We start from the raw sequence: 26,002 nt of genomic DNA, 5'->3' as shown, positions 1-26,002 counted from the left end.
AGTGTATTATATATACTATAATAAAGCTCTTTTAAAGGTTTATGTAATTAAGTTAACTATGAAATTCTAATTCAGTCTAACATAATTAAGCTAGGCTGGCACCACACTGACAAAAAAAAAGTCTAATCCAAGATTATTTTAAGACTCTTCCAATTAGTTCATTATTGCCCATGGAATCGAGAGGCAGCATCATTCAGAGTACGAGAACGATGGACTTCCAGAAATCAACAATACCTGGGTACCAAACCTGTCCCAGTCACTGACAAGTTATGTGACCCAGGGGAAGTTATTTAACCTCTAGGTAGACATTTCCTCATCAATAAAATGAGAGGGTTGGTGATGGCCTCTGAAATCTAGCTCAAAAATCTATAATGGTATAATCTGAAGATTTTCTCTATGCTTTATTTAGTAGATATTTATTAAATAGCTATAATTTACACATCGCTGTGGAAGACACAAAAATAAATATTTGCAAGCACCTTGAGAAAAATCTATTAGGAAGATAAGACATGTGCTTGGTAATCATTAAATAGTACTTAAAAGTTTCAGTCAGTCTGTGGCCTTAATATGGCAATTCTTCAGCCACCCAGATTGCTGGGCAGCCACATCTCTTCCTCCTGCATACATCTTCTCCATGTCCTCACATAAATCCTTTGTAAAGGGACTACCCAACATGTCAGAGTGTTCCAGAGCTCTGGGCTAGACCTTGAGCTTCTTTAATATTTCTATCAGTGACTTAAGTCAAAGTGAGGTCAAAGTTAGGATTGCCTCACATTTTGAGCCAACACAAAGCTGGGAGAAATGCCAGATGATGGAGAGATCTTGACAAACTGGAATATTGAGCCAGATCTAGTAAAATGAAATTTAATAGGGTCTAAATATAAAGAATTAAATCTGTATTAAAAGAAATCAATTTTAGAAGCAGAAGATGAAGGAAGAGTGACCAAGAATCATTTCATCTGAAAAAATATCTGGGGGCCTTAATGGACTCTTAAGTTCAATACAAAAAAAAAAAAAAAAAGAACATGGTAGAGCAGCCTAGAAAACTGTTTTAATCTCAAGCTATGTTAAGAAAGGCCTATATGGGAAATGAATATAACTTGCATTTTTGTTTTTCTTCCTGGGTTATTTCTACCTTCTGAATTCAATTCTCCCTGTGCAACAAGAAAACTGTTCAGTTCTGCACACATATATTGTATCTAGGATATACTGTAACCCATTTAACATGTAAAGAACTGCTTACCATCTGGGGGAAGGGGTGGAGGGAGGGAGGGGAAAAATCACAACAGAAGTGAATGCAAGGGATAATGCTATAAAAAATTACCCTGGCATGCGTTCTATCAATAAAAAGTTATTTAAAAAAATAAATAAATAAATTTTAAAAAATAAATAAAGCTCACATGAAATAAATTTTAAAAAAAAAAGGCCTATATAACATCCCAGAATAAGAAAATGACCTACCCCTCCCCAATGTATTTTCTCTCATCACACTCCATCTAGAATATCATGCTTAATTCTAGGCACCATATTTTAGAGAAGACGCCCAGAGGAAGCCAATCAATATGACAAAAGGATTTAAGGTAGACAGGTTTGGGGGTGGAGAGCATGAGAGGTACCTTCAATTCTCTGAAGCTCTGTTCCCCTACAGACAGATTAGACTGATTCTCTGGGGTTTGAGAGATCAGTTTTGAGAGCAATGTTTAGAAGGAACAAGCAATGTCACACAGAGATTCAAATCCCACTTCTGCTGCTTACTACATTCTGTACTTTCAGACTCTATCCCTCATCTGTAAAATGAAAGGTCAGACTTAGGGCAGTGTGACTTTTAAGACATTTTCCAGTTCTGGATAAGGAGAACATCATGGATATGAATCTGACTTTAACAAAGCACTTGATGAAATATTTCATATTATTCTTGTAGAGAAGCTGGGGAGTTTGGATGAAACAACAATATAATCTGATGAATTCTAAAGTGGCCAGCTATCCAAATTATCTGTAAGTGATTTAATGTCAGTGTAGGAGGAGTTCTCCAGTTGAGTACCCTAAAGATTGTGGCCCTGGACAATTCCTCAATCTAGTCAATGATTGAATGGCATGTCATCAGATTGGCAGATGATACAAAGATGAGAAAGATAATTAGCACATTAGATAACAGAGTCAGGATCCTAAAGGATCCTGAGAGAAGAAGCGTTTGAGTTAAATCTAATAAGATGAAATTCCATTGAGACCTACGTAGACTCGCACTTGGTCACAAAACATCAATTTCACAAGTGTAAGGTGGCAGAAGTGTGGACAAATAGCAATTGTTTGGAAAAAATCTTTTTGAAAAAAGATCTTGGGGTTTAGTTGACTACAAGCTGGGTAACTTTGCAGCAATAGGAAGTGGCAACCAAAACTTATAATGTGATTTTGGAATGGGAAGGTGCCAGTCCCATTGGACTATGCCCTTGTGAGAGTTCACGTAGAGAACTGAATTCAGGTGTAGGCAATAAATTTGAAGGAGAACATTGATAAGCAGGAAGGTGATTAGAATAGAGGGTAACTAAAGGCTTTGAGCACATGTCATACGAGGAACAGTTTATGGAATGGAGCATGTTTATGCTAGAGAAAGGAAATTGCAGGGAGGACTTGGTTGTAAAGAGTTAGTAAAGAGCTCCCATGTGGAGGAAAGATTTTCTGTTTGAGCCCAGGGTCAGAAGCAGAAGCAATAAGTGAAAGTGGCAAGGAGGACAGCATGTGGGTCTGATGTCAGGAAAGCTTCCTAACGATGAGTCATCCAAGAGGCACTAGGTTCAGAGTCCTTGGAGACCTTCACAAACAGAGGTTGGACAGTTACCTGGGCACGTTAAACTGGGAATTCCCTTCAACAGATCTTAACATAGATGGACAGAGACATTCGTTCCATCCCTCAGATTCTAGGATCACGTACTAGAATGTGCAGCAGCTAGAATGGAAGCTTTCTGAGGGAAGGGACTAGGCTGTTTTTTCTTTGTACCTAACATCTCATACTACATCTTTCCCATAGTAGGCAATGATAGTTTGGTAAAGGGAATAGCATCACAATGGCACTGCGGAGACCTGGGTTTGTATTCCAGTGGTGTTTATTACCTCAGCTACCTAGAGCAAGAAATGATTTCTATGAGACTCATTTTCTGCATCCATGAAATGAGGGAATTGATTCACATCAAACATTACTGAAAAAGTCTGATATCAAAAGCAGAAGAAATAATAATGAACAGAAAACTCCAAAAGGTACTCCTCAATAACATGCAAATGGGGGAAAATCCATAGCAGCAAATAGCTGAAAGAAGCATTGATCTCCATCACTGGTTCTGCTCACTTCATTTTGCCTCAGTTTCCTCCTCTATCAGATAAGCTGGAGAAGGAAATGGTAAACTCCAAGACCTTTGCCAGGAAAACCCTAATTGGAGTCCCAAAGAATTGAACATGACTGAATAACAAAAAAAATAAAAAAGAGAAACTATAATCTCTAAGATCCTTTACGATTCTTAATTCTACGACTATTTAAAATGAAGTACCCTATCATCTCACTCACAACATCGGTTCAAATCTCATGTTACTCAGGAGACCAACAGAGACTTTTACATAGAAGGCACTCTGCTCATGGTTAAGGATGAGGAAGAGTCTGACCCTGGAAAGCTCCTCAGGGGCCACTGAGTCCAGTGGCCTCATTTTAAAGAGGGGGAAGCTCATCTCAATAATGTTCAGAGAAGTGCCCCAAAGTCACTGAGCTAGTAAGCTTCAGAAGCAGAATTTGAATCCAGGTCCTCTAAATCCAGGCTGACATTGACACAGCATTTTAGGTTGACAAAACTCTGTAAACCTTAATCAGTCAAAATAAACATTGATTTAGTATTTTGAGTAATTTTTCAGTCATGTCCAACTCTTCATGACCCAGTTGGGGTTTTCTTGGCAGAAATACGGGAATGGCTTGCCTTTTATTTCTACCCAGTATTCACATAGATAATAAGTCTGAGGGAAGAAATTAGAACTCAGATTTCTGCTGAATCCAAGTCCAAGATGGCCTAAGGGAGATGGAAATGAAGGCTGGGACAGGATAGGGATGAAATATTAACTGTGGGTGATGCCCTAGGTGAACTGTATCTAAGCTAGAATTTGTGCCTATCATAAGGAAAGCAGCAAAATAATAATAATAATAATAATAGTTACAATTATAGCAAACATTTATATGGTGCTTTAATGTACAAAGAATTTACAAAATCTATCTCATTTGATCTTCATAATTCTGGAAGTTAGTTGCTGTTATTACTACCCACTTTATAGCTGAAGAAACTGAAGTAGACAGAGGTCCAGTATCCCAGAACTGGTTGGTTGGTTGTTGTCTTTCACACTCAAAGAGAATCCAAATGACATCATTCCATAGGAATTAAGTTACAGTGCATTTGACTGTAGCTTATCAGACCAATGCAAGCTTGGAAGGCTCTACCACAGGTCAGGTACAAGTACGAACATTTGGAGTGGAGATGTCGAAATCTGCACGTCTAATGTCTTTGGTTTAGTTTGGGTTTTCTGAATGACTACAATTCTTCTACAGCCCAGCATCTTCCTGATGTGGGCTTACTAACCTGGGCCCCCCCCCCCACACACACACACACACTGGCACACTCTCACAATTCATTCCAAAATTCTTCAGAGAGACGTCGAATGTGTTCTTATATCTCCTCTTCTGACCGTCACATGAATACTCGCCTCCTGTGAGTTCTTTGTGAAATAATCTTTTAGGCAAACATACATTTGGCATTCAAACAGTGTGGCCAGTACTAATCCCATAGCTAGAAAGTGTGTGAGGCAAGATCTGAATGCAGATCTTTTTAACTCCAGACCCAGCTCCCTATCCACGGCACCACTCAGCCATTTCTAGTAATTTATCCTACAAGGTTCCCTGAAGAACAGTCCACATAATCAGAGAACAAATTACAAGTACTAAAAAAAAATAATGATGATTCTCCCCTGCTTTGTTGGGAGTTTTACAGGAAACTTACACGCCTTTAGGAATAAATAACCTTTTTAAGTTCTGGGTTTCATGTTCTTTTGTTTCTCTACCAAGCATGGACTCTTGTCTCTATAATAGTAGAACAAGAGATAAAAGCTGGTCTGACTCACCGGGTAACAGAAATACGGAACCAAAAAAGGGAACAAGAAATACAATCTATCATTTTGCTTCTTTCTCTGGTCATGAGGTAGCAGGGGAGGGTGAGAAGGAGTAGAGGAGGAAACTGTGATTTCATTGGTATATGGAACTCCCAGTAAGGAAACACTCTTTCCCATTCAGATTGCACACCTGCTTTGCAGCTCAAAATCAGAGCTGATTGGGTTACTGAGAGGTCAGCATGAGTCAGAGATGGGAACTGAAATCAGGTCTTCCAGATTTTAAGGCCCACTTTATTGATTTCATTACACAGCCTCTCCTCTCCCATTGTCGAGGACAGACACCTTAGACATCACAGTTTTATACCAATTCCCCTTAAGGACGTGCTCTGTGTCTTCTAAGAATGTCTAACCTAGACATATCGTTGGCATTAACAAAATGTCAAGAGTCAAATGTCAAATCTATTTGGTTAATAATTCTCTATTAAGGTCAAAGAAAAAACAGACTGTTCAATGAGGCACTTTTAAAAATTATACATGAGGTTATTTTTTCACATAGACTACAAAAAAGGGATGCTGGGATTAAATGAGCTGTCTTGAAGGAAGGCAAGTTGTATTTTTAAAAATCACAAGGCATGAGTAACTCTCAAGGAAATCCAATAGCCACTGTCCTGGAGGAGAAATGCTAAAATAAATATTCTCTGAATTCAACATTCAACCCAACATGCAAACACCAGGCATTTAATAAACCAAGTTTAGAATCAGCCCATCACCTGGATACACCAGATGGTTCTAGTGTAAGTTTATGTAAAATCAGGCATTTAAAGTTTCAAAGTGCTTAGAAATAGAAGAATAAATGAGCTGAAAAAAAAAAAACTGCCAGGGGCCAAAATAGTTCCCTGAGAGTACCCTTGAATTAAGACAGCCCAATAAATTAGAGGGAAGAAATGATCCCAGTGCCTATTTATGGCTACAAAACTTACCATGTCATCAAATGCACCCATTCCACAAGATAGCTTTTAAATTATTTTAGAAATGTCCTAAATAGTCACCTGATTCACTCTGTATTAATGTTCCCCTCCAATTTGATGTCAAAGCCCCCAAAGTATTAATTACTTCCAAAGGCATTAGGGAAAATTACAAGCCTGGTTATGCCCAAGGCTGATTAACAGAATCTCAGGTATAAGATGCAAAGTTTAATTTTTCATTTATTGCCCAATTCTGGAGAAGCTTTGAGATTCAACCCTTCTTTCATCCTTGAGAGAAATGAGAAATTATTATCATTTTACCTAGAAAAAAGGAGGTGATAACTTTACTGAATGAGAAGAAAAAGTCTTTTTTTCACAAGTGGGTAAAGAAAAAGAGTAGCCACAGACTTTTGGAAATTTTTAATTCCACTTAATTCAATTCAGCATTCACTGAGAAGTGCAGCACTGAGCTGGGAATGAAGATAGAAGGAATAGGGATCCCGAAGAAAGTAAGACCTGATTCCAGCTCTAAAGGAGCTTCTGGTGTCATCGGGGAAACAAAGCCCATGGATTTATGTTGCATTAGATAGTGCCTTCAGTCTTTGCCAGGGAATGTGGGCAAGCTTGGTGTTTTTCAAATATTCTAAATGTACCTTTAGAGCCAGATGGTAAATATCTGGTACAGAGAAGGCTCTGAGCTGGTTTCCCCACTACAACCCCTTCTCAAACCTTCCCTGGGACAAAGTTAATGGTCAGATTTCATGGCACTTCCTAACAGAGGCAAAGAGAGATTCCAGATCGGCAGTAATTAGGCGGGCACTGCTATATTCTGGGTGAGTTTGGCATGAAAGGTTTATGAGATCCTTAAGAAGTCTAAGATTCTATGACTTAATCAAAGTCCTCTAAATTCTAGACATCAGTAATGTAATATATTGTAATATATGTAATAGGTGAACATCATCAGCCAAGAGCAACATATGGAGAACTAGCTTTGGAATTAGGAAGACCTGAGTTTATTCTGATACAAATTGTTGTGTGCTCCTGGACAAGTCATTTGCCCTCTTTCTCTACCCAGGTCACTCTCTAAGACCAAAGTTTTACAGCAGATGTTCATATGCCTTGGTAGGGGAAGATTCCATACTAGGCACCACTTATATCAGCCTAATAACTAACAATAATTCATTTATAAGTTGGATTAGTATGATGTAGAGCTGACTTGGAGTAGGGAAGACCTTAGCAAGACATTTACTAAACTGATCAGCCAAGTACTCAGCCTCAGTGTTCATATCTGAAAAATGGTGATGGTAATAATAGCACTTATCTCCCAGGGTTGTTGAGAAGACTAAATACAATAATCATATGTAAAAGACCTCACAAAGTTTATATACATTATTATGCAGATGCTAGCTGGCATTGTAGCTATTTTGTTGGCATTGTTCAATCATGTCCTCCCTCTTTATCGCTCCATTTGGGGGTTTTCTTGGCAAAGATACTGAAGTCATTGACCATTACCTTCTCCTCTCATTTTACAGATGAGGAAACGAAGGCAAATGAGGTGATGTAACTTGGCTAGGATCACACAGCAAGTTAAGTATTCGAGGCTACATTTGAACTCAGGAAGATGACCTAGCATTCTATCCACTGCATCACTTACAACATGTGGCTAAGTGATTTACAAATATTATCTCATTTGATCTTCATAATGTTAGGTGTGATTATTTTACAGATGAGTAAACTGAGGCAAACAGAAGTGAAAATCTGTTTATTATCATCACCATCATCATTATCATCACTTGTTAAATTTTCCTACAGCCTTTTCTAAAATTTTAATCGTAATTGAAAAATTATTATGAATAGTAGTTTAGCTAATTTTCTGATACTACATATGAATAGTAAACAATTTCCAAAGCATTTTTCTCACAACCTTGAGAGATGGTTAAGAGTTCTAAGATTCTGTGACTTAATCAAATACCTACACCTCAATAATATATATGTAATAGGTGAACATCATCAGATTATTCCCATTTTATAGATACAGATCGTGAAATTCTGATGGGCCAGTTGATATCTGAAGCTGTCTTTGAGTCTGATCCCCTAGTTTTTAGCCCAATTTTATACCACATCATTTCTTATATAGACAGAAATGCTGTATATTTAAAGGAAGCAGCTCAGTGACTGGTTTTCCATAACCAGTCATCCCAATCTGTTCCCTACAGGTCTAGCGTGACTTGTTTTCACAAAGAGAAGGGTCTCTACCCTTTAGATGAATAATAAAAAAAAGACAAACTTGAGAGATAGTTAGAAGATAACAACTCAGAAAGGATCCTTTTCCAAGAGTCCCACTGTGCATCATTTAAGGCATTTAGATGTTCAAAAAGTCTTTAGTTTCATTTTAGTTATAACATTCCATTTATAAACTGGAATTTATCATTTTAAAAATACATATATTGTCATAGAAGCTGATGGCTTTGAAGGGGTTTGGGAAGGGGAAGAGAACCTATTGCAATAATTTAGAGAAAAGGTGATGTGAATCTGAAGGAAGATGGTGGCTGTGTGAGTGGAAAGAAGGAGGGAGATGTGAGAAATAATATGGGTGCATGGAAACATCAAATTTTTTTAAATGAGTTTGTCAATGAAGAAAGAGTAAGTAGCTGAAGGGGGAGTAAATAATAAGCTCAAGATGTCTCCAGGATACCCACTTGGAAAGGTCCAATGGATATTTATGGACCAGAAAGTTTAGGGAGGAAACAGGGTCTAGATAGAGAGATGTCTGAGTCACTGGGAGAGTTGCTCATTGAATCCACGGAGGATGATGAGATCCACAAGAGGGAGAGAAAAGAAAGAGGAGAGAATCCAGAGTTGAGAACCTTGAGGAATACCCAGTTAGGGGTGGTGAGTTGATGAGTAGCCAGCAAAGGAGACAGAGAAGGAGTGGGCAGACAGGTGGGAGGCCTGAAATGTGCTAAGCAAACCACAAAAAAGCTACTGTAAGCCAGCAAAGTTCTGTGATTGCACTGGGGAGGGCACTCCCACCAGACACAAATCACAGCCCCTCTGGCGTCTGGAGAGTAAGTGGTCTCGGAGAATTGCTGTGTACAAAAAACTCCTCATCCAACACTCAACCTGGTACTTAGCTTCCCGAAAATATCAGCTGGCCCTTGAATCCACCCAGACATACAATCTGGCATCAGGGCCACTTGCAAACCTCCTCCCAGCTTGGATAGAGGGTGGAGCCTTTGAGATCATGGTAGTTCTGACACACCATATTGAGGTACCACAGAAGAGTTTAATCAAGTATCTCAATCACAAGGATAATGCATGAAAGGTGATGATGAAGAACCAAGGAAATACATTCAGCAGCTGGTGCTGGATATCTATCAACCACTGAGCCAAAGACAAATTGAAATTAGAGGTCATTTGGTGGAAGATGAATAAAGGTCTGGGTAGAGGTTTGGGTTGACTGTCTACTGCACCAAGAGTGCTGAACTTGCTATCAGGAAAATCTGAATTCAAATCTGACTTCAGACATTTATTGGCTAGGTGATCCTGGACAAATCACTTGACTCTTTCTGCCTCAGTTTCCTCAGATGTAAAATGGGAATAATAACAGTATCTACCTCCCAGGATTGTTGTAAGGACCAAATGAGCTAATAATTAGTACCTAACAGATACTTAAATAAAAGCTTAGTCTCTTCCCCTTCTCTACCAAACTAAAATGGCCATTACTGTGACTCAACAATACAATTTATTAAAATGTTATAGGATCACAGGCTCATAGAACTAAAGAATAAAGGGACCTTTAAGGCCTCTCAATTTACAAATGAGTAAACTGAATAACTTCCCCAGATAGAAAGCATCAAAGTGGAATTCAAATCTAGTTCCTCTGAATCCAGAAGTAGTATGCTTTTCATTATATCACAATACCTGACTAACATCAGTTTGAAAATAAGCATATGTACAAAAACAAAGACAGAACATGAAATGAAATTTTTTCTTTATAAAAACCTCCACAAATTTCAATTCAACATCTATCAAATTCCTAGTAAACACTATTCTAGATGAAAAATGAAAAATGTCATATTCCCTACCCTCAAGGATCTTCTCTTCTCATAGAAAATATATAATAATATGGGTGTCTGTGTGTGCCTGAAAGTTATAATTCTGGACTGTTATGTTTGCATTTATCTAACCTTGGAACAAATATTGCCGAATCCCTAAGTAAGATGGAGGGGGGGGGCACTGTTAGAGCATACCCAGGTTACCTAACATGGAGACACCCTGTTTCTCTACATTTCCTTACCACATGAATGAGCATGACTTCCTTCTATTGGCTGCATAGCCAGAGTAGATTATGGACCGGGACAATTTCACTCTTTCCTTCTGGACAGAGGGTGCTGATCACAGTTCACCCACAGTGATGGCACTATGAACTAGTAAGGGGATAAAAAAAAGACTTCCTTTCCCTGATCTCTTTTTTATGAAAAGGCTCCAAGAAAAAGATCCAGAGTCTCTCTTTGCTCTGTGTCATTTGTCCCTCTCATTTTAGATTGAGGTAGCATATTCCATTATATTTAGGTATTTGAGCCATGAACCTCAAAGCCAAGATTCCAGCTGGGATGCAGGATCAGCCAAGCAGGGAAGCCCCGAGAAGCCAAGGTGACTGGGACCTGAGTCCAAGGAGGAGTTTGGACTTGTAACTGGAACTATGTTTATAAAAACTGAGCTAAACTATGAAGCTAACTAATCTCCTTCCACTCTTCAAGGATTGCAGTGGTATTGGGGGTAGAGCTGGAATTAAGATCCAAGTGTTAAGGGAACAAGTTTATATATTTGTTATTGAAATTTTGAAGTAAATATTCCCTTGTGAAATCTAATCTGATTGTCACTGGCTAATTGTAACTGTGGTGCAGGGGACCCTTACACATACATACATACATACACACACACACAGGGAAACATCATTAATGAGGGCTAGAATCATTGGATTTAGATACTATCTCCCTCTTAAGGGAGCCAGAGAACCCTGGAGAAGGGGTGAAATGTAACACACCTGGCCTTCCAGGTGATAGTGTTACTATAGTATAAATTCATGACTCAATAAGAAATATGTTTTGGAGTCTTTATATACCACACTTTTTTCTGTAGAATAAAAATTATAGTCTTTATAATTTCTAATAAAGAATGTAGCCCTGAAAGTGACACTTGAGGAATTATTACTTTTTTTTTTTAATGCTACATGTTTTTCAAAGAATTTGTATCTAGTCAGAAAAACCTGGAAAGCCTTACATGAACTGATGAAAGTAAAATAAACAGAACCAGTACAACACTGTACATAGTAATGGCAATATTATATGACAAATTGTAAATGACTTAGCTATTCTCAGTAATAAAATGATGCAAGACAGTCTCAGAGGATTCGTGATTAAAAATCTATCCATCCCCAGAAAAAGGATTGATTATTGTCAGAATTCAAACTGAAACATTCTCTTTCTCCCTGTATCTCTCTGCCTTTCTGCTTCTCTCTGTTTCTCTGTCTTTCTCTTCTTTCTTCCCTTTTCAAGTCTTCTTGCTTAAAATGATTAATATAGAAATGTTTTATGTGATTGTACATTTATAACCTATGTCAGATTTCTTACTGTTTCAGTATGGGGTGCAGGGAGGGACAGAATTAAAAAAGAATGTTAAAAATTGTTTTTATATGTAATTGGGGGAAAATGAAATATCATTTTAAAAAAGAATATGTATCCAGAGAGGACAAGTCTAGGAAGGGATGGAGGGAGGGAAGGGGCAATCAGGATTAAAGTGACTTGCTCAAGTCCAGGAAGCTAGTAAGTATTAAGTGTCTGAGGTGGATTTGGACTTGGATCCTCCTGACTACAGGCTTGCTGCTCTATCCATTACTTTAAAAGAAGTAGAGAATTATTCAGACAGTATAACATTACAACAACAATATTTTCTCACAAATAATTATTACATGATATTCTTCTTATGAAGCTTGGTGCAGTAGACAGATAGTCAACCTCAAACCTCTATTCAAAACTTGAATAGATAAACCATTGGTTAATTTTATTTAAGAAAGGAAAAGAGAAAATCAAATTAACATTATCAAAAATGAAAGGCATGTATTTACCACCAATAAAGAGGAAATTAAGACGATTGCTTAATTATATGCCGATAAATTAGCCAATCTAAATGAAATGGATAAATATCAACAAAAATGTAAATTACCAAGATTAACAGAAGAAGAAATAAAATACTTAATTAAACCAGTCTTGGAAAAGGAAAATGAATAAGCCATCAATGAACTTCCTATAGAAAATATTCTCATGAATAGATAAGATTCACAAGTTAATTCTACCCCATTTAAAGAAAAATCAATACCCACACTATATAAACTATTTGAAAAAATAAGTGAAGGAATCCTCTCAAATTCCTTGTACAACAAAAATATGGTCCTGATACCTAAACGGGAAGAGCCAAAACAGAGAAAGAAAATTATGGACCAATTTCCCTAATGAATACTGATGCAAAATTTTAAAATCAAACATCACTAAAGAGATTACAGCAATATCGCTCAAGAATCATATAGTGAGAGCAGGGGAGATTTATACCAAGAATGCAGTACTGATTCAATAATAGGAAAACTATAAAAATAATTGACTATATGAAGAACAAAATCAATAGAAATCATATGATTATCTCAATAGATGCAGAAAAAGCCTTTGATAAAATACAGCAACCGTTCCTATCAAAACAACAAAAGAACATAATAAATGGAGCTTTTCATGGAAAGTTATAAGAAATATTTATCTAAAACCATCAACAAGTATCGTTTTTAATGCAGATAAAGCTAAAAGTATTCTCAATACAATTGGGGTGAAGCAAGGATGTCTATCATCACCTTAATTATTTATTATTGTATTAGAAATGTTAGCTGTAGCAATGAGAAGAAAAGAATTAAAGGAATTAGAAACAAAACCATCACTCTTTGCAGATGACATGATAACATACTTAGAAAATTCTAGAATCTCAACTAAAACATTACTAGAAATTGTGAACAATTTTAGCAAAGTTACAGAATACAAAAAACACATATAAATTACCAGCTTGCCTATACATTACTAACAAAGTCCAGCAGCAAGAAGTAGAAAAAGAAATTCCATTTAAAGTAACTGTAGGTAATACGATATACTTGGGCATCTACCTGCCAAAGCAAACTCAGGAATTATATAAAGATGTCTATAAAACATTTTTCGCACAAATGAATTCATATTAAAATAATTGAAAAAATATTAATTGCTCATGGGTATGTTGAGCCAATATAATAAAAATGACACTTCTACCTAATGCCATACCAAACTATTAAAATTTATTTTATAGAGCTAGGAAAAATAATGACAAAATTCACCTAGAATAATGAAAGCTCAAGGATATCAAAGGAATCATTTTTTTTAATGCAAAAGAAATTAGTCTATCAGTACCAGATCTCAAACTGTATTATATGTTTGTGGCAGCCCTTTTTGTAATGGCAAGAAACTAGAATCTTAATGGATGCCCATCAATTGGAGAATGGATGAATAAATTATAGTACATGAATGTTATGGAATATTATTGTTCTGTAAGAAATGACCCTCAAGATGATTTCAGAGAGGCCTGGAGAGACTTACATTTATTGATGCTAAATGAAATGAGCAGAACCAGGAGATCATTATTCACGGCAACAAGAAGACTATATAATGATCAATTCTGAGGGGCATGGCTCTCTTCAACAATTCAAACCAATTCCAATTGTTCAGTGATGAAGAGAGCTATCTACACCCAAAGAGAGGACCATGGGAGCTTAGTGTTGCAGGAATAGCATTCTCACTCTTTCTGTTGTTGTTTGCTTACATTTTGTTTTCTTTCCCAGTTTTTTCCTTCTTGAGCCAGTTTTTCTTGTGCAGCAAGATAACTGTATAAATATGTATACATATTGTATTTAACATATATTTTAACATACTTAACATGTGTTGGACTACTTGCCCTCTAGAGGAAGGGATGGGGGAAGGAGAAGATAATTTGGAATAGAAGGCTTTGCAAGGGTCAGTGTTGAAAAATTACCCAGACATTTTGTAAATAAAAAGCTTTAATAAAAAAATAAAAATGCTATTATTTAAATTAATATAATAAATAATAAAATATTCTCAATGCTAGAAAAATTGTATTACAAAGCAATAATTAATTAAAATAATCTGATACTAGATAAGAAATAGAAGGGGGGAATCAATGGAACAGATTAGGTACAAACTGTACTACAGTAAATAAGATAGTAATCTAGCGTATGATAAAACCCTCAAATCCAACAAACAAAAATCTCATTATTTGATAAAACAACTGGAAAAACTGAAAAGTAGGCAGAAACTAGGTACAGACCAACATCTTGTACCATATACCAAGACAGGTTCAAAATAGGTAAATGATTTATACATAAAAGGAAATTTCATAAGCATATTTAGGAAGCATAGAATAGCTTATTTGTCAGATTTGTGGGTTGGAAGAATAAGATATAAAGAGCATTACAAAATGTAAAATAGATAATTTTGATTAGACAAAATTAAAAAGGTTTTGCATAAACAAACCAATGCAACAACAACTATAAGCTAAGCAGAAAACTGACATTTTTTTCATTAAATATCTCTAATAAAGGCATCATTTCTCAGATATATAAAGAACTGAATCAAATGTATAAAAATACTAATCAATCCACAATTGACAAATGGCCAAAAAATAGGAACAGACAGTTTTCAAAGAAATCAAAACTATCTAAAATGACACAAAAAATGTTCTAAATCACTATTGGTTAGATAAATGCAAATTAAAACAATTCTGAGGTGCAACCTCATATCTATCAGATGAGCTAATAAAACAAACAAAAGAAAAAGAAAATGTTGATTGTCAGAAGGGATGTGAGAAGACTGGAACATTCATACGTTGTTGATGGAATTATAAACTAATCCAACCATTCGAGAAATCAATTTAGAACTCACCCTAAAATGCTATAAAACTATGGATACTTTTTGATCCAGCAATACCATACCTATGTCCCAAAAACATAAAAAAAGAAAAGGGGCCTATTTGTTAAAAACAATTATAATAGCTCTTTTTGTGGTGGTTAAGAATTAGAAAATTGAAGGGATCTCCATCAATTAGGGAATGGCTAAACAAGCTATGTTGGTAATGGAATATGATTGTGCTTTAAGAAGTGATGAGCAGATGGATTTTAGAAAAACTTGGAAAGATTTACATGAACTGATATATAGTAAAGTAAATAATTAGGAGAATACTATGCACAATAATAGCAATACTGTTTGCTGAAGCATTGTGAATGATTCAGCAATGCAATGATCCAAGCCAAAGAACTAATGATGAGGCATATTATTCCCACTTTCAGAGCAAGAAGTAATATTCTTTGAATATAGACTGAAGCATGCTATTTTCACTTTTTTTTCTTTTATCCTGGTTTTCTTGTACAAAATGACTAATGTGGAAATATATTACATAATTGCATATTGCTTACCTGATTACTCAGTATCTCAGAGAAGGTGGAGGGAAGGATAGGATTTGGAATTCAAAACTTTAAATAAAAATATTTTTTAAAAGCAAAGTAATAACAAAAAAACATTTTTAAAAATTTTTATTTGGCATTTAAAAGTCATTCATTATCTTTCCAGGCTTTTCTTTTTTTTTTTTTTGCATTACTTCTCCTCATGCACATTTTACTTCAGGCAATTTGGTTTATTGGCTGACATTCCATCTCCCATTTATGTGCTTTTGCCTTCCCTCTCCCCATTCCTAAAATGCTCTTTCACCTCATGCCAGCCTTTTGGTACCCCTACCTATAGGTCCCTCTTCCACATGAGGTCTTTCCTGTTGCCTTCCAGCACGAAACACCTGGAACTCAGGAGGAACTTAATAAATGCTTTTAGGCTGAAATAATTTCAGAAATATAAGATTTCAATTAGTATGGTAAATATTTGCTGGAAAAACAACCACCAAAACATTTTGAGTGCTAAAGCCAAACTAGCTCACCTAGTCAAGGATGGCAAGAATGCCTTCTTTTCTTTTCTTCTTTTCCTCTCCTCTTCTTTTCTTTTTAAAAACAGCTTTCCTATAGACTTCCATTTTTCAACTCTAACACGTAGCTCACAAGCTTCTATCCAGGTCACTTCAGGCTTCAAAGAAACAAGGGTATTCAAAACACCTGAAAACTTTAGCCTTGAAAGAGGTTATGGAGGATTGAAAATTATGCACAAAAGAACACTAACTTTTTCAATGAAGCATTAAGGCTGACTCTCCCGAGACTCTCAGGTTCCAAGCAGCTTCCCACACCTTACTCCAATGACTGTGTCCCTTCTCAACTACAAACATACAAAGGGGAAAAGGAGCCTTCTCAGCTTTATCTTCATTGATGAAGGGCATGCTTCTGTCTCTAAATGCCAAACCCAACCAACCTTCTAACTATCTATTGTCAAAAAAGTCTCTCACTCAACTGCCAGGTTCTCCTATTTAGAGATGGTCCTCCTAAAATACACCTGAGAATGTCAAAAATTGAAATTTAGTCACAAGTTATCTCACTGATCATGTTATCTTCCTACATTCAAAAGCTCCCTATTGCCTGACAAATAAATTTCCATCTCCATTCTCTGAGAAGCATGTTGTTGTTTTAGTTGTTTTCAGTAGTTTCCAACTCTTCATGACCCCATTTGGGGTTTTCTTAGCAAAGATACTGGAGGAGTTTGCTATTTCCTTCTCTAGCTCATTTTACAGTTGAGAAAACTGAGGCAACCTGAGTTAAGTGACTTGTCCAGGTTCACACAGCAGAATTAAACTCAGAAAGATCAGTCTTTCTGATTTCAAGTCCTATGTTCAATGTACTATCATGTCACCTGGCCACTCTTCCCCAATCAAAAGCCAAGTCACTTTCCACAAGATCAAATTACTCTCTTTGAAGACCTTGAAGTTATGGCCTAATAATGATGACAGAATTCAAAATGTGGAGCTGGAAGGGACCTTAAAGTAGTTGAGTCCAACTCCTGAATTTTACCAATCAAGAAACTGAAGGAGAAGAATGATTTGCCAGAGGTCCATTAGCAAGTGTCTAAATTGGGATTTGAACCCATCTTCCTTGCTCCAGATGTAGAATTTTATTCATGCTAACACTGCATAACACATAACATAGCATACATACTACTTGACTGAGGATATCCAGTGCTACATTGCAAAAATAATTACTCACTGTGAACTCCTTACAGCATGACATAGTGGCAGTTCATTGAACTTGGAAATAGGAAGCCTTAGGTGCAAGTACCACCAAGGTACCAACTCCAGCACTGAGCAGTGTTCAGCATTTGGTAGGCATTTAATAAATATTTATTGATGGGCTGATTAATTTGCACATAATAATTTGAAATGTATTTATATGTATATTATCATCTTATGAAATTCTTAATAATAATCTGATAGGGTCTTATTTCCTACTGTTTTTAGCTCCACAATAAAAGAAAATGCCTTGTCTTAACATTGGATCTCCTCTAAGATCTTCATTGTGCTTTGCAACCTACTTATTAAGTACTTAATAAATGGCATTAATTAAAATGATTAATTAAATTAAATAAAAAATAAACTAAATAAACAGATGAGAAGAACAAATTCACCTCTCTATCAAGGAAAGTATTGTCTGTGATATGGTGCGGAAATCACTTTCTGTAACTGGGTTTCCCTGTGATATCAAGTAACACAGAAAACCCAGGTTCTCTTGCATGTTTGGGGAGATTATCTGGAGCTGCTGGTCACTGGAGAGTTTTGCAATTAACTATTATTCTGGAACTTTTTAATCTAAACTCTACTTTTCATTTTTTCTAAAATTTGACCTTGGTTTTCTTCACTTTATATAAATCATTCCTTATTGTTAGTTTCTGTTGTTTTTACATCATGTCAAAAATTCCAATCAATGTTTCTACCTATTGCTGTTAGCTCTTATTTAGGGATAAACACATATATCCACAAACGACATGTTTTTATTTTAGACTATGATTTTCTTTGTGTAAGGAAATCCCAGGGAGAAACTTAGCCACAGAGAGTCATCTGGTGCTTTGAGAGGCTAGGAGATACAGTCAATACGTAGCAGGTGGGGCTGAGTTCTGTTCCCTCATTTAGTACCTTATGCTCGCATTTGGCCACATGCTATGGAGAAGGGGCTAATACTTAAAGAGAGTAAGAACAAAAAAAAAATCTTCTAATTTGGATTTTTCTTCGAGGCCTTCCAATGACATCACAAGCCAGTCTTCCATTAAAAAAAAAATCTGAGCAATCTCCACATCATAAAAACATAAAATGTCTAAAAGTACAGGCAGATTAGAACACTTCTTAAAATTTCCAATAGTATTTTATTTTCCCAAATACATTTAAAATTAGTTTTCAACATCTCTTTTTGTAAACTTTCCATTTTTTTCTCTTTCCCTCCCTTACCTCTCCCTCCTCGAGAGAGCAAGCAATACAATATAGGTTAAATATGTATAATAATAAATTAGTTTTTGAAAAAAACTAAATGACCATATTTACATCAATTTATGCCACTTTTAAAAAAGCGTGAGATTTAATTCAATCTATGACTCAGAATAGTGATATCTACTCATTATTTTGACCAAATCGGTAATATTATTAGGATAGGGAGTCAGCTACTCCTTGTACTAATATAGATATTCTCCTTTTCTACACTTAACAGGCTTATATAGTCATATGATGCAGGTTACACAGCCAATATTTGTCAAAGTCATGGCTCACAATCCAGGTCTTCTGACTGAGAGATCAGCACTTTAACCACAGTCCACACTGCCTCTCAGTAGTTGATAAAACTCACGTGCAATTTCACTTTGTAAAATGTAAATGGCATAAGGCTCTCTCATCAAAGGCTCACCTCTGCCTTCCAACTTCATGTCTAATACACTTGAACTGGACAAATAACAGTCTTTATAATTCATGAGCTTATTGCCATTTCCTAACAACTCCCAGGAACCATTTCAAGCTATAAATGTTTAATCGTCTTCTTTTATTCCACGTCAATCAGCCCAACTGGTATTTAATGGGTCATTATGTAATTAGATTTTTTTTTGGTTGTTTTTCAAGCCCAGGGTGAAAATAGAAAAGAAAGTTTTCAAAATATATTTTAAAGACAAGGTCAGAAGCCTTAGACTGAAGCCACTGAGCAGTGAAGCAACATGCAAAAGGACAGTTGCAATTGTTAATGGAAAGCACAATAAAGGGGAACAATGTGAAAAAAGTAGGATGGAGAGAAAAGAGAGTGAGAAAGAGAAGGGAAGAGAAAGTAGGGGGAAAGAGAAAAGGGAGGAAGAGGGAGGGAGAAAGACATACACATACTCAGTAGGAGGGAGAGAAGAGGAAAAAGGAAGAGAGAGGGAAAGGAAGAGAAGGAAGAAGACCCAAAGAAGGAGGGGGAAGAAGAGGAGAGGAGAGGGAAAGGAAAGAAAGAGGCAGTGGGAAAAGAAAATGGAGAAGGAGAAGAGAAGAGGAGAGGAGAGGAGAGGGAAAAGAGAGGAAGAGAGAGGATGGGATGGAGGGAGGAATGGAGGAAGACAGAGATAGAAAGAAAAAGATAGACAAAGGAGAAAAAGATGGAGTGGAAGGGAAAGCAGAAAAGGAGAGAAAAGAAGAGAGAGGGAGGGAGAGAGGAAAAGAGACAGAGAGAGAGCTATAGAGAAAAAGAGAGAGAATATGAGAGAAGGAGAAGAAGGACAAAGAAGGAGGAGGAAAAGGAGGGAGGGAAAAGGAGGAAGAGGGGGACAGAAGGAGGAAGGGGAGAGGGAGAAAAACAGAGAGACAGAGATAGAAAGAAAAGGGAATGGAGAGATGGGGAAGGCAGGGGAAGAAAGAAGAAGAAAGAAAGAGGGAGGGGGAGAGAGAAAGGGAAAAAGAGTGGGAAAGGGAAGAGAAGGATAAGCAGAGACTTTGTGGTTTGACATGCTACATACCTTTTCCTAGTTGACTGATAACAAGCTCCTCTTTTGTTCTCATAATAAGAGGAAACAAGATGTTTGGGTGATGGTCAAAGGACCAGCTTTGGACTCACTCTGTGACTACCTATGAAACTTTAAGCAATCATTTCTCCATTCTGGCTCTATTTTCCCCAACAGTATCAAGAAGGGTTGGGGGTACCCTGCGTGACCCTAAGGTCCCTTCAGATGTTAAATCCCATTTTCCCCAAACGATTGTCTCTAGGGCAAACTGTTGCCAGAAGAAAACCCTCAAGTAGAATGAAATCATAGTGTTCATTACAAGGAAACAATTTTTCTTGGTGACTCACACCCCTTAATCCCTCGTTATTAGGAAGTACTTGTTCAAAACGGGCTTTAAATAAAGTCCCAAGCCCTATGAGCCTTCTTGGCAGCCCTGATCAAAGCCGCACAGCTGCACGTAGGGCCCTCGGAGGAGCTGCAGCTGCCGTAGAGGAAGGACAAAAGCAGTTATATAATCTTGTGTAATAGTTAAACAAATAATACTTATAATTTAATTGTTTGCATTCTGCCTTCTCTGCCCCTGAATTTGGAGATGGTTATTTTTTAAGGAAAAAGTCTAATCTACTTATTATACTTTATTGCAAACAACTTTTCAAAACCAGTAAGAAGCCAGAATGGATAATAAAATTATAGGTGTCCCAAAGCATTCTTATTTTTCCTGATAAGAAGCCTCCTGAATTGTATTAATTTCCAGTTCCGATGTGGTATAAATAAGTAGCGCAACTCTCAATTATCGCACTAAGTCTCTAATGTAATTGTACAATCATATGATACCCACTTTTCCCTCTGTGTTTTGGCAAAGGCTGACCCTCATGCCACCTTCTCCAGCCCCCCTCAGTTTCTTTTAAGACTTAAATGCTATTTTCCACACGAAGACTTTCCTAATCTTCGCAACTTTGAGGGCCCTCCCTACAAAACCCACCTCATGTCTGTTTTGCAAATATTGAGTAGATCGTTCTATGTGTCCATGGACTTCCCAGTAAGAGGTAAAGTTTCAACATCTGAGAGGTCCATACAACAATGAAACTTCAGGTCTATTTCCTATTGCTATGTATGGCTCATCCTTAAAATATTTCTATTCTGGGACATCAAATTAATTTTTAAAATAAAAATTCTTCTAAGTTTACTGCAAATATCTAGAATGGAGTTTTGCATATGTTCTCCAACCTATAACAGACAAATTCTTTTAAAAATATTATTTTTTTCCAAGAGACCAGTGAATGGAAGTTTCTATAAAAGAAGCTTCCAGGTGTTATGGGCCAGAACTCTTGTACTTGAAACAAGGATTCTTTTTTTTTTTTATATATATAGCTTTTTATTTACAAGATATATGCATGGGTAATTTTTCAGCATTGACAATTGCAAATCCTTTTGTTCCAATTGTTCCCCTCCTTCCCCCCATCCCTTCCCCCAGATGGCAGGTTGACCAATACATGTTAACTATGTTAAAGTATAAATTAAATACAATATATGTATACATGTCCAAACACTTATTTTGCTGTACAAAAAGAATCAGACTTTGAAGTAGTGTACAATTAGCCTGTGAAGGAGATCAAAAGAAACAAGGATTGTTACAAGCTGCTAACTCAGTGGAATTGATAAGACAATGGTTATCTAGTTTAGCATGGTGCTTAATAGTTTTCTAATTCAGTACATGTACTTGGTACTTAATATAGTTCCACAAGATTCACAACTATGACAATGTAATTAGAATAGAGTGTATAAAATTGGGACAAACTCAATCAGATTCATTCCATCGTCTACCTTTGTGGTGGCTGGAGGCTGAAGCACAAGCCCTGGGACTCAAGAGAGATTCATTCCATCTTCATCAACCTCATGGTGGCTGGCCTGTCCTCCTGCTCCCCCCACTGAGACCAAGGCCTGGCTGATGGACCTCTAAGAAAGCTAGCCAAAGCCCCAAGCAAGGAGACAAGATTTTGAAGGAGAAAATAAAGAATTTGGACTTTAACCCTTGCCTATTCTTGTGGTGATTACGCAACTGAAATGAAGGTTGGTCCAGAGACCTTCAGAAAACCAACAGGAACACTACATCCAGGTCCAGTTGTTCAATCAGCTGCAATATAACTACAACATGAGGAAATTTTCCAGACCCATGTAATGACACAAGGGGCATAGATTTACCTTTTTACATTATTATATGGATTCACGGATTATTCCTTAACACAGAAGGACGTGGTAAGGAAATGGAAGAATAGTTATCTTTTCTATAAACTTTATGGATTAAAATGCTTCTTATGTACATTATCTCATTGGATTTTTTGCAGTAACTGTTAATGATTATGATGAGGAAACTGGGCTTAGAAAGTTTATATAGCTTGTTCAAGATCACAATTACTAGGACTCAATCCAGGAGAGGTAACAATCCAGGAAAGGTAACACTGTTCCAGCACTTTAGGAGAGCTGCCAAAGTTCCACTATCAGTAGCCAGAATGGCAGAACTTCTTGATTCCCATTATCTACTGGAACTCTCTGTCTCTGTTTCTCTCTGTCTCTCTATCTCCGTATGAGTGTACCTCTCATCTCTCTGCTTCTTATCCTTCTGTCTCTCATCTCTCTGCTTCTTATCTTTCTGTCTCTCATCTTTCTCTCTGTCTCTGTGTCTCTGTTTCTCTCTTCTCTTTCTCCCTCCTCTCTTCTTCCTTTTTCTCTCTCTTCTATTCCTCACTCCTCTCTTCACTCCTCTCTCCCCTTTTCTTTCCCCTTCCTCCTTCCCTCCCTCTTTTTTCTCCCCACCCCCAGATTGGATGCTATGATTCTCTCCCCCAAAACCAAAATCAAGTCTGAACTCCTTCAACTAAGCTCTGCTGAGTTCTGAACTCATGATAGTATTAGTTCCTCTCAGAATAGGAAGAAAACAACATTGTCTTTTTGAGATTACAACTCCCCAGAAACGTACACAGTGAGGCTTAATAGAGATTTCTCTTCACATACTGTTAGATCCACTATATAATTATCTATCAGAAATGAAAAATGGAAAAATTAAACACTTTATTATCTACAATAAGACTGCCTCCTTTACTTAAGTCAAATAAAATGACTTGTAGAGAGTTAGACAAAGGACATCAGAAAAATGCTGGAGACTTATTATCATCCTATGAAGTGGCTTTAATTGGTTTTGAGGAATACACTTTATCAGGGTAATGTTCAGTCTATTGATTGGGAAGCTTTAGCAGCACCAAAAAATGGGAGTAGGAGAGAACTAGAGATAGAGGGAAAATTTCTGAGGAAGGAAAAGTACATCCTATAACTAATTCACTAGAAGATGTTGTTGTTGAAACTTTTTTTTTTCAGTCATGAGTTTTCCTGGCAGAGATAATAATTTTATAGATGAGGAAGCTGAGGCAAACAGAGTGAAGTGACTTGCCCAAAGTCACACAATTGTAAGTATCTGAATCCACATTTGAACGCTGAAAGAAAAGTCTTTCTGACTCCAGGAACAATGTTCTATCCAATGGACCACTTAGCTAATCAGAAGGTATTATTAAGTATACAATATATAATTTTAGTATAATCAGATGGAAATCTAAGTGTCTCTCTTCCCCTAAACCAAAATCAAATCTGAAGTATTCTAAATGGAATGACAAGAAATATATTTTCTATTTTTAAAAATATGTATATATTTGCATATATTTTTTAAAAAAATATTTTGGTTTTGCATATATTTGTCCCCTAACCAAAGAAATATGTTCAGTAATAAAGAATTTAAAAGAGAAGGGGGTGGGAAAGAGAACACTCTTTAACTTGAGTTTAACAGTATATGCAAAATTTCCCACCCACAGTCTCTTCTTGCAATAAAGAATATGAGACACAGTTTCTGTTTTCTTCTTTGAAGCTTATGATCATACTTGTACAGTATTGAGTCAGTTTGCTATTCTCTTCTATTCACCTTGTAGTGGTCATTGTGGATGTTGTTTTCATTTTCAGCTTATTCTACTTTGCATCAATTTATGTGTCTTTTCATGCATCTTGGAATTCCTCATATTCATCATGTCTTAGGATACAATGATATTCTATCAAGTTCGTGTACCACAATTTGTTTAGCCATTTTTCAATGTCTGTCTACTTTGTTTCCAGTTACTTAGCCTTCCAAAAAGTGATGTTGTGGTTATTTTGATATAAAAGGGGCTTTTCTTTGAATTTTTTACTTTCTTGGGGTATATACCTAGCAGTAGATTCTCTGAGAAGACAAACATTTATTTTTGATTCATAATTCCAAATTCCTTTCAGAATTGTTAAACCAATTCACAGCTCTATCAAATATTCCTGTCTTTAACCACTCCCATATTTGGTCATTTCCACCAATTTGGGGACATGAGGGGAAATAAATTTCAGAGTTATTCTGGTGTGCATTTTTCTTTTTATTAGTGACTTGGAGCAATGTTTCATGTCAGTCATAAAGTCAACAAGCACTTAATAAGTACTTACTATGTGCTAGGCATTGTACTATGTAAAAGCAAAAGCCACAGTCTTTGCCTCAAAGAATTCATATTTTAATGAGGAAGACAATATGTAAACAACTATGGAGATACATGATATATACAATGCAAATGGGAAGTAATCTGAGAAAGACAATACAGTAGAAAGAGACTTACTTGTAGAAGATGGGATTAAAGCTACATTCGGAAGGAAGTCAAGAGATGGAAATGAGTCCAGGAAGAGGCAGATTCAAGAGATGGAGTATGATGTGGAAGGAACAATAAGTTATCCAGTGTCACGGATTGTAAATTCTATGGAGCAAAGAAAAATGGGGGAAGACTAGAAAGGTAAGAAGGAACCAGTAAATAGGGAGAGTATCAGCAAAGTAGATGATGGATGGAAATAAAGAAAATCCTGGGGTAAGGAGATCAATAAGAATGCAATAGGATAGGCACAGAGTAGTTGCTTTAAAAAGTGAAAAAGGGGATATATAGGAAAGATGCTGTTCAGGCAGAAATGAAAAGACTTGGCAAAAGTCTTGGGTACCAAGTGAGGATTTTAAAATGACACCAAAGTTTCAACCTGGATGAGTGGAAGAACGATGGTACCCTCAGTCTCAAAGGGAAAGCTGGGAAAAAGGGAAGAGTTGGGGGTGATGATGAATTCTATGTTGGAAATATGATTTAAAATTTTAAGTCTTTTAAAAGATATGTTTCTTCACATTTTTACCACTCCCCATTGCAGAAATATATACTTTCTATTAGTTCCAAACACACACATACACCATCACAGCCCCTTATCAGAAATAATTTGATACATTCTTTCCCAATCAGCAATTTTTCTTTTTATTCGAATTGCATTGATTTTGTTTGTAAAAAAAAAAAAAATGTTCAATTCAATATAATCAAAATTGCCTATTTTATCTTTGCCACAGTCTCTTTCACTTGTTGTGGTTAAGAATTCTTTCCCTAGCTAGTTATAAAAAATACCTGATATTCTATGCATTTTTAAATGATCATAAAATATGATGATATAAAATACAGATGACCTGTATTGATAGGATTCTTCTTTCAGAAGAGTTCTCTCTACCAATGAACTCATAAGACCAGAAAAAAATTCCAGCTCCTAGCATACTCTTGACCCAAACAAGGCACTTAAAAATCCTTTTTGATTGATCTTAAAATAATTGTTAATTTTGTACTCACATCTTACTCTCATAGTGTTTTTTCCACTAAGCCAGGCAAGCAGTGTTACTGGGTAATAGAAACAGATATCCTCTGGTTGAAAGAACATTCAAAATCAATAAAATGAGCTGTAAAAATTCCTCAAAGGTCAGGAATCATTGTCATAAACATATTCCAAGTACAGTATTTTAAACAAAAGCTCATCACTTTA

The 26,002-nt window shown here is 36.4% G+C and overlaps 1 pseudogene; it reads left to right on the top strand.

Annotated features, from left to right (window-relative positions):
* The first annotated feature begins 4,686 nt into the window (after nt 1–4,686).
* LOC127547000 (dTDP-D-glucose 4,6-dehydratase-like) overlaps nt 4,687–26,002 on the top strand; it is a 32,108-nt pseudogene continuing 10,792 nt past the window's right edge.

This window comes from Antechinus flavipes, chromosome 2, assembly GCF_016432865.1.
Source record: "Antechinus flavipes isolate AdamAnt ecotype Samford, QLD, Australia chromosome 2, AdamAnt_v2, whole genome shotgun sequence".
Lineage (NCBI taxonomy): Eukaryota > Metazoa > Chordata > Mammalia > Dasyuromorphia > Dasyuridae > Antechinus > Antechinus flavipes.
The sequence above is the reverse complement of the archived record's forward strand: the minus strand, read 5'-3'. Positions and strand labels throughout refer to the sequence as shown.